Source organism: Myotis daubentonii, chromosome 11 (genome assembly GCF_963259705.1).
Source record: "Myotis daubentonii chromosome 11, mMyoDau2.1, whole genome shotgun sequence".
Taxonomy (NCBI): domain Eukaryota; kingdom Metazoa; phylum Chordata; class Mammalia; order Chiroptera; family Vespertilionidae; genus Myotis; species Myotis daubentonii.
The window spans coordinates 56762298-56779295 of record NC_081850.1 but is presented as its reverse complement, the minus strand read 5'-3'; the positions used below and the strand labels follow the sequence as shown (position 1 = coordinate 56779295).

At 41.2% G+C, this 16998-nt stretch overlaps 1 long non-coding RNA gene across 1 annotated transcript in view; it reads left to right on the top strand.

Moving 5' to 3' along the window:
- The window catches only part of LOC132212208 (uncharacterized), a 31041-nt gene that overhangs the window by 11150 nt on the left and 2893 nt on the right, over window positions 1–16998 (top strand). The window contains exon 2 of the long non-coding RNA XR_009447684.1: window positions 4816–4864. This is a non-coding gene — a long non-coding RNA (uncharacterized LOC132212208). The remainder of the gene's footprint in view (window positions 1–4815; window positions 4865–16998) is intronic.

Sequence of the window (16998 nt, the reverse complement as noted above, 5' to 3'; positions counted from 1 at the left end):
TTTTAAACATCTGAAAGCAAAATAATCTTTAAAAATGCAAAAGTAGCCCAGCTGGTATGGCTCAGTGGTTGAACATCGACTTATGAACCAGGAGGTCACAGTTCAATTCCCAGTCAGTGCATATACTGGGTTGTGGCTCGATCCCCAGTGTGGGGAGTGTAGGGGGCAGCTGATCAATGATACTATCTCATCATTGATGTTTCTATCTCTCTCTCCCTCTTCCTGCCTCTCTGAAATCAATAAAAAATATTTTTTAAAATGCAAAAGTATTTTCCTCCATTAAAAAAGCCCTGGCTGTGTGTTCAGTGGTTAGACGTCAGCCTGTGATTCACAGTCAAGGGCATGCACCTGGGTTGCAGGTTCAATCCTCAGCCCTAGTTGGGCTCATGCAAGAGGCAACCAATATATGTGTCTCTCTCACATTGATTTTCTCTTTCTCCTCCTCTCCCTTTTTCCCTCCCTTCCACTCTAACAAAACAGACAAGCACACAAAAAAAGCCCTGTTTAGCCCAACTTGAACTTGTGGTGGCCCACCCTGCCCAGCTCGAGCCCTCCAAGAGATCAGGGCAGAATCCCAGACTGACTCTAAGACAGGGGCTATTTTTTCCTCATATACCCAGCCAGATCATAGCCCTCCCTTCACGTGGCCAAAGCGTGGTCTGTTTGGGCCTGATAAACTCTGCAGGCCTCACCCTGACTCCCTGAAACCCTTCCCACCACAAAGATAACCCTCCTCCCTGCACGTCACAGTAACTCACAAACTTAAACCCTTCCGATGCCCATTTCCACAAGCAAACTTCAGGTCTTTTTCAAGGTAAAGTCCCATATTTTTTATAGAATTAAGAACTTCTCAATCACCTAACAGGTGTAAAACTGCACTACTCTTGTCCTGGCTGGTTCGATTCCAGTCAAGGGCACATGCCCAAGTTTCGGGCTTGATTCCCAGTAGGGGGCGTGCAGGAGGCAGCTAATCAACGATTTTCTCTCATCATTGATGTTTCTATCTCTCTCCCTTCCTCTCTGAAATCAGTAAAAATATTAAAAAAACAAACAAACCTGCCCTACTCTTTTTAGTATGCTTCTATTTATTTTTACCTGTCACTGACAAAGTGTTTGAATGTTTTGCCCTAGTCCCATTTTTTTTGCTTAAGACTTATCATGATTATTGCATGATTTCGCGTGGCAATGGTGATGAAAACAAACAAACACCAAAACAAAAGCAAACAAAACAAACAACAAAAACCCTGTTTAGAGATTGCTTTCAGGGCCAATTTATAAGCGCCCCCCCCCCAAGTAAATCAATTTTCCTAGTTTATATATATTCCCTTAATCTTTGCCTTCCTCACTTCCCTACCCCCTCATCCAATTGACTAGATGATCACAGTTTATCCTTTTTTTTGTTTTCAATAGACTTGACTATTTCTAAAAAAAATTTAAATTTATTCTTCAAAGGGCAATAATTTTCAACCTGTGAAGACGGAAAGTAAACTTCAGGAGGGAATTAAAAAAGAGGGATTTAGAGACGTTCCAAATAAAGGCTATGTTATCAGAACTAAAATTTTGCCTTCAGGGTGACTACAGGAGGTCACAGAGTCAAGATGGACTCACTATAGTTTTACCCAGACTTCTAAAGAACACAGAATTGGTGCTACGTTAACTGGTTTGGAGCATAGAAAGAACATCACATACCATCGAGTTGATTTTATTATTTATATTTGGGTTTGGTCTTAAACCTGGCAAACCAATAGGTAAATATATCTGCTAATAACCCAGCCTAGATCATAAATGATGAGCTGGGTTACTGCCATTGTCTGATGAATGGCTGATGCATTTGTAGTGAACTCGTATTGCTTCCTAGGGGTCCCTGCCTTCTTTTCTATGCTCAACAATCTGCCTAAACCCTTCCAGAGGTTTATGTTAGACTTACTTTTTTTTTTTTTTTAGGCTCAAAACATTTCTCTATTTAGTAAATCAGAACATATCCTTGTTTCTAGAGTTCAAACACTCTTCTCAACTATAATGTCTCAAAATGTCTCAGAAAACCATAAGCAGTGCCTGTGTTTCTTGTATGTTATGGGATAGGATATATGTGGGTCTAGAGATTTAAAGTGTGGACGAAAGGGGTCACATGCTCACCTGACAAGTTCAGGGAAGGCCTGCATGGCAGTCTTGCAAACCAGCGACCTAAAATAGCCACAAAGAATGGTCTGAAATCAAACTTTAACTAAAGCAGTTATGGTGGGTAGTTACATCCTAGGCTGGTATCTTCACTGACAAGGTCAACCTTTACCTTAACTGAGCCTATCTGTCTTTTACATCTCTTATAACATATCCTTGAAATGTCTGGGTAACTTGTAACTTCCCCTTGGGGGCCTTCTTTGTTATTGTTATCATGTTAATGGTTGACTGTTGACTATTCTGTACCCACCTAAGTATGTGTCTATCATTTTACTTTTTATCCAATCCCAGCCCCCCCCCCCCCCCACACACACACACGCCCTTTGCTTTCTCCTGCCTCTCTAATCTATCACCAGTGGATTTCATGTAACCCACCTATGTCCCCTCCTTTGATTGCAGTGTATAAAAATAGATGAAAACCTGCCATTCTCTGGAGCATTATCACCAGAGAATTGTTAACAGTTTGGCTCAAATAAACTCACAAAAATTCTTTATAGGTTTCAGTGTTTTTATCTTAACAAAGTCATGCAGAGCAATTAAGGGCACTCTTTCTTCCTGCTCACATATCATGAGCCACAGTTCTCTACTGTTGTGGTTTGTCTGACTCTTCCTAGTATGCTTCCATTTTCACCAGAAGAAAATGGAAATCAAGTTGAAGTTGAATATAAAAGGTCAGAACTAGAAAAGTTATTAGATCAAGTCTAGATAAAGAAACTGTGAGGGATTTCATCTGTCTTGTTCCTTATGGAGACAAGTGTGTTGGGCTATATTTCTTGCTTTTTTTTCCTTATGATCTTTTTTGTTGAAAGTATTACATATGTCTCCCTTTTTCCCCATTGACCCCTTCTAGCCTGCCCCCATCTCTTGCCCCAGGCTTTCACCACCCTATTGTCTGTGTCCTTGGATTATGCATATATGCGTACAAGGTCTTTGGTTGATCACTTCCCACCCACGCACTTTTTCCCTAGCCCCTTCTCTCCCCTCAGATTCCGCAGTCTGTTCTACGCTTCTATGTCTCTGGATCTATTTTGTTCATCAGTTTATTTTGTTCCTTAGATTTTTGGGCTATATTTCAAAGCTAATGCTATTGAATACTGGACTCGTGTGTTAATTCCCCTTGTTCTGAGTCTATGCTTATATGCAGCAGACTTTTGATAATAATTAGGCTTTCTATGTAGATTTGTCTATATGTGAAGAATATATTTATCAGAGGATCCAAAGCCCTGGTTTTAAGTTAATTAACGTGTTAGTGGGAGAGAGAGAGAGAGAGAGAGAGAGAGAGAGAGAGAGAGAGAGAGAGAGGAAGGGAAGGGAAGGGAAGGGAAGGGAAGGGAAGGGAAGGGAAGGGAAGGGAAGGGAAGGGAAGGGAAGGGAAGGGAAGGGAAGGGAAGGAAAGGAAAGGAAAGGAAAGGAAAGGAAAGGAAAGGAAAGGAAAGGAAAGGAAAGGGGGAAAGGAAAGGGAGGGAGGGAGGGAGGGAGGAAGGAAGGAAGGAAGGAAGGAAGGAAGGAAGGAAGGAAGGAAGGAAGGAAGGAAGGAAGGAATTCACTCTGACCATGCTGCTATGTCAGGTTCCAGAGCTGAAGCCTCAGGAACATGGAAATCACACCAGGACACTTTGAGGCCTCTCTGGGCAACTAGAAACCCTTTAGCATGGGATACTTTGATTCCATCCTGTAGCTAGTTGTCCACAAATATCCACTCTGTGCAGACAGCCCACCTCTTGGTTTGCAAGGCTAGAAATAAATACAGCTACTTCTCGAGATGCAGTTACTGACCACAATGGTTCCTTTCTTCCCAAGAGCAAAAGCTGGAATTCTCCCACCTATTAACAGCTGTGAATCTTTTGAAATGCTCCATGGAACAAAGACTGTTGTTTGTCTTTAGACATATGACGTGAACATTCATTTTACAGACATACAGTGAAATATGCAGTTGTGTGGAAAGCTTCAGGACTAAAGAAAGATTACAACAAATCCCCTTTCAAACCTTTTAGAGATTCTTCAAATGATGGTATCTAATTTGAGAATTTGATACATGTTCCAAGGACTGAATTGTGAATCTTATAACAAGTAGGAAAAAGGATTGGAAATGGCTAAAAGCTCTAACACCTATGTTTTTTATAAAATGCTTACAAAATATAATTATTGAAAAATACTATTTGGAAGTATAGGATGATTAAGGAAGCCTCTGAAAGTAAAGTTGCTTGGCAGTTTTGAGTTACTTTCCAACTAAAAACTCTGGTTAGAGGACTTTAAGATGATTTTGTATTTGTGTTTAAAAAGTATGCATCTCTATCCAATTTGACAGCTTAAGTACCAGGCTCTAGCAAGATAAAATCTATGGTGACTAAGGCAGTGCTTCTTAAATAAGCGCAAATTGAACCTGCCATCCCAAATCACTACCATCTCCTCTGGCAAGACTAGATTAGCACTAACTCTCCCCTGATGAGGGAGTCACCTCAGGCTTGAAACAGCCAGTTTGGATTACCTAGCAAGTTCAGGGTAAAATCAGAGAAGGACACCAGAACTCTGTTCTTTAGCCAGCCCCGTAAAGAATGGAGAATCTTGTAGGGGTGATGTAGTCAACAGTTGGAGACATTTCAGAAGAAAGCATGACTCGTTCCTTTGTCTCTTTAGGCCTGTTCAAAATGACCGAGCAAGCACCTGCCCTCACTGACCTCTACAGGTGAGTTACTGTTACATTTTGACTTGTTCTTGCTTGACATCTCCTCTTTGTTTCATTAAGTTACCCGACTTTGGTTCGGCTTTGGGCCCGTTGGAATTGGTGTTTGAAATTGTTCTCTGTTCCTTTAGATCCTGGATTTTCCTAACAGACTCCAATTTGGTTTCTTCTGTTGGCTTTCTATACTCTGGGCTGTTCTAGTTTTTGTCCATTTGAAGCTAAGTACCAGGACAATCCACTTGGCTGGCTGGGGGGTATTCTCTGTGTTTGCAAGGGTATATGTGAGTGTATGGGGGTAGGGGGAGAGTATATGCACAATTTGGATAATCACTCACTAAAATGAGAGGGAGGGAGATATCTAAATAGAAACAAGGGGAGTGGGGAAGAAATGCATTTGCTACTCCTTATTAACCATCTTGAGGTTTAAGATAAATTCTTAATTAGCTGTTTACTTTCCTGCCAAGAATTTTATCTCAGCTCTCAGATTTTGCTGCCACCTGGTGCTAAAATGTTCCTGGTAATGAGGACTATATAGTTTGACAAATTCCAGAAAATATGACCTAAATTCAGAAATAGCATGAATTAGGACACTGGATGGTTAGTGCAATAAATAAAAGATATAACATTAAAAAATAAAACTTGACTTGGGGGGGGCAGGAAGAGATTAACCAATAAATTTATATGCAGATATGAATAGCCCATAGACAGACAATAGTGTGGGGAAGGCCTGGGTAGGAGATGGGAGTAGGGGGAGGAAGGGTCAGTGGTGAGGGACGGGGAGGGAAATCTGTAATACTTCCAACAATAAAGATAAAATTTAAAAAATAAATAAGTAAAACTGACTTAATATAATAAAAAATGAATGTGGCATACCTGTGATAAGTTTATAAGTAATAATAGTAAATTACTATATACTTCTGAGATATCACCATCAAGTGGGAATGATATGTAAGAGATCAGCTCAAGCAGGTCCTGAAGACATAAATAAATTTCATTAATAAGTGGCTCATATTACCATAAAGGCTGTTTCTGCTACATTGGGTCTCCTCTTTCAATCTGCCTCTGTGGTTTCATGGGGAAATCTTTATGATCATCTGATTAAGGAAGAAAAAAATCGGTCAGGTATTACCACCAAAAATATTGGCAGAACTGAAGTTGGATACCTACCCTACAGCATTATACCCCCACTGAAGTATGGCCATGAATGACAATGTGAAAGAGAAATTTTCACAGTGGGCCAAACTACAACCATTGCACCTGGTTAGTTCATTAGCCTAGAAGGAGAAATGGCCAAAGGTATGGATTACATTAATTTATGAGCAATGACTAAGGGTTTGGTTGATTGGTTATGGACTTGGAAGGAAGATGATTAGAAAATTGGAGGAAATGAAATATGGAGAAGAGATATGAGGATAGTCCCCTCTGAATATTATAATACTGCTGTGCCAGGTGAATGCTCACCAAGAGCAATCTTACCAGAGAAGGATCTTATTAATCAGGTAGACAAGATGACCATGGCCCCTTTATATATGAGTGGATTGGGCAAGGACAGGAGTGATGGTGAAAGAGCCTGACTAAATCTACAAAGCAGGTCATCTTGTCTACATGGACTTCCTCTCATTAAAGCTACCGCTGAGTCCCCAACTGCTAATAGTGAAGATCAACACCAACTGGGGATATGACACTGCTTTTCAGGCCACCTGGCATCAGGCTGATTACATTGGGCCATTTCCACCACGGAAGTGAAAGGGCATTGTTTTCACTAGAACAGATACTTTTTTTGGAAAGAGATTTGCCTTTCCTTCCCATGGTGTTTCTTTCAACCACCCCTACCCCATCTAAAGACTTACAGAATGGTTTATTCATCATCATGGTATCCATACAGTCTCTCTCTTTTTTAAACTAAAGAACTTATTTTGCAAATAATGAGTGGTGAAGTACTAGTTTTCCCATCATCTGGAAGTAGCTGACGTGCTTGAATTATGTAGTAGCCTCTTGAAGACACAGTTTAGTGCCAGGTGGATGGCAAAATTTTGCCCTTTAGAATGGACAAAGTAGACTTTGTGTATCCTTTTATTAGATTTTTGTGTATTTTCAGTTGTACCAGTATAGACAGTTGAATTTTGTTATACAAAAGCATGGTCTTGTTGGTGTTTTTATTTGGAAGTTATATATGTCTACAGAAGTGTGTGTAAATACCAAGTTGACAAGGGGTGGACTGTGTTGGATTGTGCTATGCGAACTTGGATGAACTGAGAACTACATTTCCTAGAATTTCATTTTTGTACGATTCTGAGTTAGAGTCAGTCAACAAAGAGACTTGTTCTACATTTGAAAGACAGAAGTAAAAGTAGTGACCAGGTATGGTCATGGACAGATACAGCGCTGCCTACTAGGTTCACTTTATCCTTTCCCATTAGCATTTAAACATGTCTTTCCTCTCTTTAAAAATCTTTCACTGGACTTCATTTCCCCTTCCATACTACCCTCTATTCTTTTCTGCTGTGTCCATTTTCACCTTCTCCTCCATCCTCTGCTGCTGGTTTCTGTCAGATCCTTCTCCCTGAAACTGCTCTTACTGTTCTTCTCCTTTCTGGATTTCTATTACTGCTATATGCTGATTGTGTTCAAGAATTTGCCTTCTCTGAGTTTCATACCTGTGTATCCAATGGTCTACTCAACACTGCCACCTGGATGATAGACAGGTATCTACAACTAGGCATGTCCATAACTAAACTCATCCTATTTTCCCTCAACACTATACCTCCTGCATGTCTCAGTAAATAGCATCACCATCCACTCAGGTGTCCAAGCCAGAAACCTGGTTTGAAAGTTTCCCACTTTCCTTCTTCCCACTGTCACTCTTACTATTTAGATTTGCTTTATCTCTTGCCTGGATTACTGCAACCGTCATAACTCCTGAAGATTCAATTACGTAATACAACTAGAATGTGCCATAAAAATGCTATGGTTTATCTTCAGTGTAGACCCTGAGAATATGGGACAATAAATCCACTTTATGTGAGAAGTTGCAGCCAATATTGGATAGCCTAAAGTGAACAAAAGGGAAACACACTTGCACAACAGTGGACATTTTTTAGTTTGTTAGACCTGGTTACAATGCTATTCATCCCACAGATACTTACTGATTTCCTAGCATGAGCTAAGAACTGTGCCTGCAGGAGGCACTTCCAAGGCATTGACTCACTGTGTACTTTTTGGGTCCAACATTAAGGTTCCTGTTCTTAAGGGGCTCTCAACTTTCTTCAGTCACTACCCATGTCGAATGGTCTCTCAGATGGCCCTATCTAATGTTGAGTTCCTCCCATGGACAGTGTTGCATTGAAATTCCTTCCATGGCCCATGATTTTCAGAGAATAAATGAAGTGCAGAGGAAAAGAAAAAGTCAATCTAGAGATATATGTAGACTGTTGTCTAGATGCAAAACTTATTTTTTGATGACACATAGGGACCACCTCTTTAGGACTCGAATTAAATTGCAAGCAATCTCAGTAATGAATTCAGCCTTGTGTTCAGCCCATTCCTAGAACCTCTGGCTTAATGATGAGAAGAAAACTTATTTATTTTGGGACATCACTACTTTGGTATAAATTCCTGGAAGCCAATAGGAAAGCAAAGGGAAGATCTTTCTCAGAGTCTCTTCTCTGGATTTCTGAGAAAGAAGTGTTTCATGTTTGGCCTGTCAGGTTGCTTTTGCTATCAGCTCACAGATTTATCCCTCTCGTTGAGCTTTGATCTCCCTGTCCATCCTGAGGCTGAGGTCTCCTATAGGGGAGTAGGTCCATCTTTCTTGTGTTTTCCTCAGATATCATCTTTCTCTGAGCACATTCTTCATGCTATTAGTTATAAAATACTAAAAATAATAATACTTATATAGTAATTTACATTTTGCAAAACTCTTTTCATGGATTTTAGTTAATTTAATCCTAACAGCAAGAGGTGTGAGGATCCTGAGGCTCAGAGAAGAGTAACTAGCTCTCAGATGACACAAAGAACCCAGATATTCTAACTGGCATCCTGTCCCCCCTCCCCCTCCTCCTCCTCTTCCTCCTCTTCCTCTTCCTCTTCCTCCTCCTCCTCCTCCTCCTCCTCCTCCTCCTCCTCCTCCTCCTCCTCCTCCTCTTCCTCCTCCTTCTCCTCCTCCTCCTCCGCCTCCTCCTCTTCTTCTTTTTTAAAATATATATTTTATTGATTTCAGAGAGGCAGGGAGAGGGAAAGAGAGAGAGATAGGAACATCAATCATTGATTGGCTGCCTCCTGCATGACCCCTACTGGGGATCGATCCCTCAATCTGGGCATGTGCCCTTGACCAGAATTGGACCCAGGACCCTTCAGTCCACAGGCCAATGCTCTATCCACTGAGACAAACCAGCTAGGCCCGCCATTTCTTCTTAAATCTATCTAGTGGCCAAAGTAATTTCTAGCCCTGATCCATTTCTAAAATATTCTGAAATATGAATAAAGTCATGTTGATATTGGGGGCCAAGGAACACGATGTTTCTCTTGGGGCCTCGCTTGGTTGTGGGGACCCATGGCCTACCAAGTGCAGGGAAATGTAGAAGGTCTCCTGAGACAGTGGTTCTCAACCTTGGCTACACATTGAAAATACTTGGGAGCTCTGAACACTATTGAAGCCAGGCTTCTAGCCCCAGAGATTTTTATTTAATTGGTCTTGGGGCAGCCTGGTTATTGAGATGTTGTTAAAACTCCACAGGTGATACTAATATGCATCCAGATTGAGAAACATTGCTTGAGGGCTTCCATGGGTTTATTTGTCCCTTGTAGGACCTGTGGACTCATTCTCTACCTCCAGGGGTCCTCAAACTATGGCCCGTGGGTCACATGCGGCCCTCCGAAAACATTTGTTTTTTTTACTTCAAAATAAGATATGTGCAGTGTGCATAGGAATTTGTTCATAGTTTTTTTGTTTTGTTTTTTTAATATATTTTTTATTGATTAAGATATTACATATGTGTCCTTGTCCCCACGTTACCCTCTACCCCCCCCACCCCCCGCTCATGCCCTCCCCCCCTCCCCCCCCCCCCCCCGTTGTCCGTGTCCATTGGTTAGGCCTATATGCTTGCATATAAGTCCTTTGGTTGATCTTTCCCCCTTACCCCTCCCCTCCCCTACCTTCCCTCCAAGGCCCGGCAGTCCAATCAATGCCTCTCCGTCTCTGGATCAGCCCTTGTTCATCAGTTTATGTTGTTCATTATATTCCACAAATGAGTGAGATCCTGTGGTATTTATCCACTCTCCAGTTCCATCCATGCTGTGGCAAATGGTAAGAGTTCCTTTTTCTTCTTCCTCTTCTTAAAGAATACCTTTCAGCATTTCATATAATGCTGGTTTGGTGGTGATGAACTTCTTTAGCTTTTTCTTATCCGTGAAGCTCTTTATCTGACCTTCTATTCTGAATGATAGCTTTGCTGGATAAAGTAATCTTGGTTGCAGGTTCTTGCTATTCATCACTTTGAATATTTCTTGCCACTCTCTTCTGGCCTGCATGGTTTCTGTTGAGAAATCAGCTGACAGTCATATGGGTACTCCCTTGTAGGTAACTGACTGTCTTTCTCTTGCTGCTTTTAAGATTCTCTCTTTATCTTTTGCTCTTGGCATTTTAATTATGATGTGTCTTGGTGTGGTCCTCTTTGGATTCCTTTTGTTTGGGGTTCTCTGCGCTTCCTGGACTTGTAAGTCCATTTCTTTCACCAGGTAGGGGAAGTTTTCTGTCATTATTTCTTCAAAAAGGTCTTCAATATCTTGCCCTCTCTCTCCTTCTGGTACCCCTATAATTCTGATGTTGGTACGCTTGAAGTTGTCCCAGAGGTTCCTTACACTATCTTCATATTTTTGGAATCTCTTTTCTTTTTCGGTTGGGTATTTTTTGTTTCTTTGTATTTCAAATCTTTGACTTGATTCTTGGGATCCTCTTGTCTGCTGTTGGATCTCTGTAAATTATTCTTTATTTCAGTCAGTGTATGCTTAATTTCTAGTTGCTCCTTTTTCATGTCCTCCATGGTCTCACTGTACTTATTGAGGGATTCATTAAATTTATCGGCGGTTTCCATAAAATTCTTGAAAAACCTTATAAAAGTGGCCTTGAACTCTATATCCAGTCGTTTGCTTTCCTCCATTTCTGCCATTTGTGACCTGTTTCTTTGTCTCCACATTTTGGCTGCTTCCCTGTGTTGATAGAGTGGCCCTGTGTGCCAGGTGTCCTGTAGGGCCCAGTGGCTCAGTCTCCCCAGTTACCTGAGGTGGACACTCTTGGTGCACTCTTGGTGCCTTGGTTGTTGTAGGAGCACTGGGAGGAATTGACCTCCAGGCCAGTTGGCTGTGAGAATCAGCTGTGTCTGCAGTGGGAGAACTTCTGTGCTGAAGACACCCTTCTGGGGCAAGACTTGCTTCAGTGGGGCTTTGGTGCTCACTGAGTCTGCTCCCTGAGTGTGTCCCTTATGGATCTGAGGAGTTGCAATCTGGATGGTCCCCCTCTGACTACTGGGTACAGTGGCTCCTGGATCTAAGGAGGTGCTAATTCAGCCTCTGCCTGAGGCCACACAGCAGGAGCCACGAAGAGGCTCAGCTGTGAAGCAATGCAAGCCGCTGCGGGACCTTGGGCCTTCTCTTGGAAGTTCCTGGTCTGCCTGGCTCGGCTGCAGTTAGGTACATTCACTTGCAAAAGCCTCTGCCACAGCCTGGGTGGGGCGGGGTCTCAGGGAATCAAAGGGTGGAGCAAGCAGCTATGGCTGATTCTCCTCCCAGCCCTAAGGAGTCGCGGGTCTCAGTGACCCGATAATTGCTGCAAGCACCTCTGAGGGAAAGCCGCCCTCAAGTTCGCCTGCTGCCGGACAGTCCAGCTTCTCCCCGTATGAGTCCTGGGTCCCCAGAGACTTCCCGGAACCGGAGTTCAGAGCAGTCGGGAGCTTGTGATTCAAAAAGACAGCCGCGTCCTCAGGTGCCACCCCCTTTCCACGCGCGCGTGAGCCGCACCTCTGCACTTCACCTCCGCAGCTCCTCTGGCTCTCAGTGTGCTTTTCTTTCCTTCTAGTTGTAGAATTTACACTCAGCCAGCCTTCCTGTTGTTCTGGATGATGTCCGCTCTGTCCTTTGCGGTATTTTTCAATTGTTGTGGGAGGCGGCAATTTCCCGGTGTTTATCTATGCTGCCATCTTAGTTTCTCCCCATAGTTTTTTTTAAACTATAGTCCGGCCCTCCAACGGTCTGAGGGACGGTGAACTGGCCCCCTGTTTAAAACGTTTGAGGACCCCTGCCTACCTCTCTTTTCTAAATGCTTTTCAAATCACATACAGTCATTGAATAAAATCTAGAAAATATAGATTAATCTTTTTGGAGTTTAATCATAATCATTGGACAAATAAATAAGAGTACAGGTTTTCAGACTTTTTTCTATATAGAGACCCACAAATAAGCCTATAATCTTTTTTTAGATCCTCACCCAAGGATATGTTTATTGATTTTAGAGAGAGAGGAATGTAGAGACAGAGAGAGAGAGAGAGAGAGAGAGAAAGAGACAGAGACACACAGAGAGAAATATCACTGTGAGAGGCACTCTGACTGGGATCAAACCTGCAACCTAATGTGCCCTGACTGGGAATTGAACCCGCAACCTTTTTGGTGTATGGGGCGACACTCCAACAGACTGAGCCACTAGGCGAGGACAAGCCTATAATCTTTTTAAAAATCAAAATGACACATACTGCTGTCTTTGCCATTTTTTTCTGTATCAATACATTCAAATCAATATCATTTCCAAAGCTCAATAGCATTCCATTGTTTGGCTGTCTCTCATTTAGCCTTTAATAATAAATAGGAGTTTTCTTTTTATCTCCATAGCCACTTCCTTTCAGGCAAGGTGACACTTGAAATCCTAGGATCTAGTAAGAATGATCAGATTCTTTAGTTTCTCTTGGCTCCTGAGCCAACTCCAATTTATCTGGAAGAATTACAATTAATCAAACAGTGTGCCAATGTGGAAGAGTCTGTTTTTTGGGGGAAACTATTATTAACACTTAAGGCCCAATAATCTTAAAGAAAGAAAGAAACTCTGGGCTCTATGACCATGAAAGCTCCTCTATGTCTTCAGTTGTTTGGGGTCTTTTCTCATATTGTTAACGCCTAGGCAACTACTCTCTTGCTCATTGAGAGAGTTTATGAAATAATGCTAAAAATAATGACAACTAATATTGTTTTGTGACAACTAATATCTGATAGCATTTTAGAGTGGTTAATTCTAACATAAAAGAACTAATTACTATTGATTAAGTACCCTTATTGAGAATCAACGTGGAAGGTGCTGAACTAGGCAGTTAATAGAGTCCTATATTTGGTATCTAAAGTCAACACAGTGCCATTTTATCCCCATTTTACAGACGAGACATCTAGGTTTCAATGAATTGCCCGAGTTGACCTGTTAAAACATGGATTATGTCATAGTTTTTACTCAGCACTGTATCTCAGAGCCTAGCTTGGTGCCTTGCACTGCGCCTAACAGCGGGTAGGCACTCCATACACAGTTGATGGAAGAAATATATAAGTCACATGCTGTTTCATTAATTCATATTGCCTCTGGCTGATGTGAAAGAGATTTGCTTCCTGGGTGTTCACTCTTTGCCAAGGATTACTCACATAGTCATAGAAATGTGCGTGAGTTCTTTTCATTCTCTAGGGCAGTGATTCCCAATGAGGGACACATGCCCCACAGGAGGGCAATTTGATTTTTAAGGGGGGCAATTCAAGAATGAGTTAACAGTGATTTTTTTGCATTTCTTATGGTTCTCGGTGCCTCATACAGTATATAAATATACATTGTGACATATTTATGCATTTCAGTCCTCTATTACATGTTTTCAAACTTTATTTGCTATTTTTTCATATCACTTCATATTATTATTATTTTTAAACAATTTCTTAGTGATTTCTTCCTCAGTACTTCAACTGTCCTTTTGTTCTCTTATTTTTCTCTTTCATGGACGCCATGTTCTTCGGAAGCTTATTTAGACCAAGTTAATGGCTTTTTAGGCTTCTTCCACGTGAATAGGAGTTCACTTTTTGAATAATAAGAATTATATGTCACAGGGAGGGCATTGGGCTTTTAGAGATGCTTAGGTGGGGCATGGCCAAACAAAGGTTGGGAACCACTGCTCTGGGGCAGTTTTCCTCAAAATGTGGTCCCTGGCCCAATAGCATTGGTGTCACTCATGGGCCCCACTTCAGATGGCCAAATCAGAATTTCTAAGCATGAGTCTCAGAAAACTGTTTTAAATAGGTTTCTGGATGATCCCAGTGAACATTAAACATGAACATTAAATTTTGAAAACCACGGAGAATAAATGAGTACCTTTGTGTTCTGAGACCCACAACAATAGTTTAGCTTGGATTAGCGATTTTTAGCCTTTTTCATCTCCTGGCACACATAAACTTAATTACTGAAATTCTTTGGCACACTAAAAAATATATTTTTTTGCCAGTCTGGCAAAATAAATAGGAATAATTTTGATTTATTTACACTGGATAGATATTGTTGTGTTGGCTGTTGTCGTTTTTTTTTTATTATTTTATTTTTTTAAAGTATATTTTTACCTATTTTAGAGAGGAAGGGAGAAGAAGAAAGAGATAGAAATATAAATAATGAGAGAAAATCATCGATTGGCTGCCTCCTTCACTACCCACACTGGGAAGTGAGCCCACAACCCAGGCATGTGCCCTGACTGGGAATTGAATTGTGACCTCTTGGTTCACAGGTTGACGCTCAACCACTGAGACACATCAGTCTGGCTGCTGTCATTCTTTAAATTTAGACAATCTAAGGCAGTGGTCGGCAAACTCAGAAGTCAACAGAGCCAAATATCAACAGTACTTCTTCAAAATAGACTCGCCCAGGCCGAAAACCGACTTCTGAGCATGGGCCACGAAGTTTCAATCGCACTGTACGTGCGTCCGCACGTGGTATTTTCTGGAGGAGCCACACTCAAGGGGCCAAAAAGCCGCATGTGGCTCGTGAGCCGCAGTTTGCCGACCACGGATCTAAGGGAAAAGAGGTCAGGGCCTCTGACTAAATAGTCAAGTATTATATGTTTTAAAAATTCTTGGAGCACACCAGTTGAAAATCTCTGGCTTGGGCAACTGGGTGAATACAGGAACTACTTACAGAGATTGGGAGACAGGAGGGGCAACTTTGGATGGAGATCACAGACTTGGGTTTGGTCTGTTAAACTGGAAGTACCTGTGGGATATACAGGTGAAGATATCTGGAGGCATCTGGAACCTCCAGGTTGGGAGCTCAGAGATAAGGACAGAGTAAGAGATAGAGATTCAAAAGTGGTGGTTGAAGCCATGAATAAGACTACCCAGGATAGTGGGAAGTATTAGAGGAGAGGCAGGCCATTGACACCCCCTAGGTAATAGCATTATTTAAGGAGACCAGGGGAGAGGAGTGGTAGGTGCTCAGAGGAAGAAGAATCTGGGTTTAGCCATTTTTTTTTTTTTCTTACAATGACTTTCATTAGAATGTTTGTCTCACCTTCCCCTCTGGATTATAAACTCTTTAAATACAGGGACTGTGTAAACTTTAATAGGTCCCTCAAACAAGAGTACATTGATTCACAGTCTGTGAATAATCAGTGAATTCCTGCCAGGATTCTGCTTTGCAGAAATCCAATGTGATCAAAGCTACTAGCAAGATGTTTCCCCCCAAAACTTACATAATTTCCCAATGGACAGCATGGCAGATTAAAAATAAGTGAATAAATAAAGGGGATCATGTATAATCCACTGATATCCATGCTAATCACATTAACCACAGTGAATTAATTATACCTGAAAACAGATGCAAAGTTAAATTCCTTAGAAAATCAATTCATTAAACTCATATTGGAATGCACAGTCAACAACCCCATGTTTAGAAACTATCAGCATGATTTGTGGCAAGTTCTGATTTACTAAAGAAACTGCTTAAAATATTTTTAAAGGCAATTACAATTACTGTCTGGCGTTTGATGGAAAGAAATATCGTCAGCATCGTCCCTCGTGTGTCAACTGTCACAATTTTCTAAAATTTTTGAGGCAAAAAATAGGCAGGCTCTACTATTTGCTAGCCTCGATTAGGGTTAATTCAATGTGTGTCTGCAAATAATAGTGTTTAATGTAATCTCTCTAATTACAGATAAAATGCATTTTCAGTCATGCTCATCACTGCCAGTATTTTGGGATAAGTTAAACTGACAGCTGCTTTCCAAAGGAAAGGAAAAAACAAACCTTGCTTGAGGTTGTGCTAATTTTCACTTTTTCTTTTTTTTTTTTGCATTGAAGTTCAGAAAAATATGAAACTAGACACTTTGGTTCTAGATAGATACCAGCTTTGGAAATCATGACATAGTCTATCTCTTGAGAATTTGGTATGTTTCCCATCTCCCACCCCCATCAATAAATATTAACTTGAATTTACTCAACAAGCATTTTCTAAGGGTTTCAGGGAACCAGGCATTATGCTAGGCCAGTTCTCAACCTTCCTAGTGCCGCGACTCTTTAATACAGTTCCTCATGTTGTGGTGACCTCCAACCATAAAATTATTTTCATTGCTACTTCATAACTGTAATTTTGCTACGGTTATGAATCGTAATGTAAATATCTGATATGCAGGATGTATTTTCATTGTTACAAATTGAACATAATTAAAGCATAGTGATTAATCACAACAACAATATGTAATTATATATGTGTTTTCCAATGGTCTTAGGCGACCCCTACGAAAGGGTCGTTCAACCCCCAAAGGGGTCGCGATCCACAGGTTAAGAACTGCTGTGCTAGGCACTTAAGAGATTGAGAAAGAATGATTCTACCAAAACTGCCCTCTGCAATTGGCCCCATGAGCAAGTCAAGCTTCCTACTCTACTAGACATATTAGTCACAGTGACAATATAATCACAGCCCCTACAAACAGAAACTATTCAAGTTATAATATTTTCCAAAGGGTCAATGCATGTTCTTTCTCAATCACAGCTGATTGGACCAGCCGTGATCCCAGGGCACCAAATCCACAGATTGTTCAGGGATCTCACTTGGCCTGGCATGAAAAATTGAGCTGGATCGATTA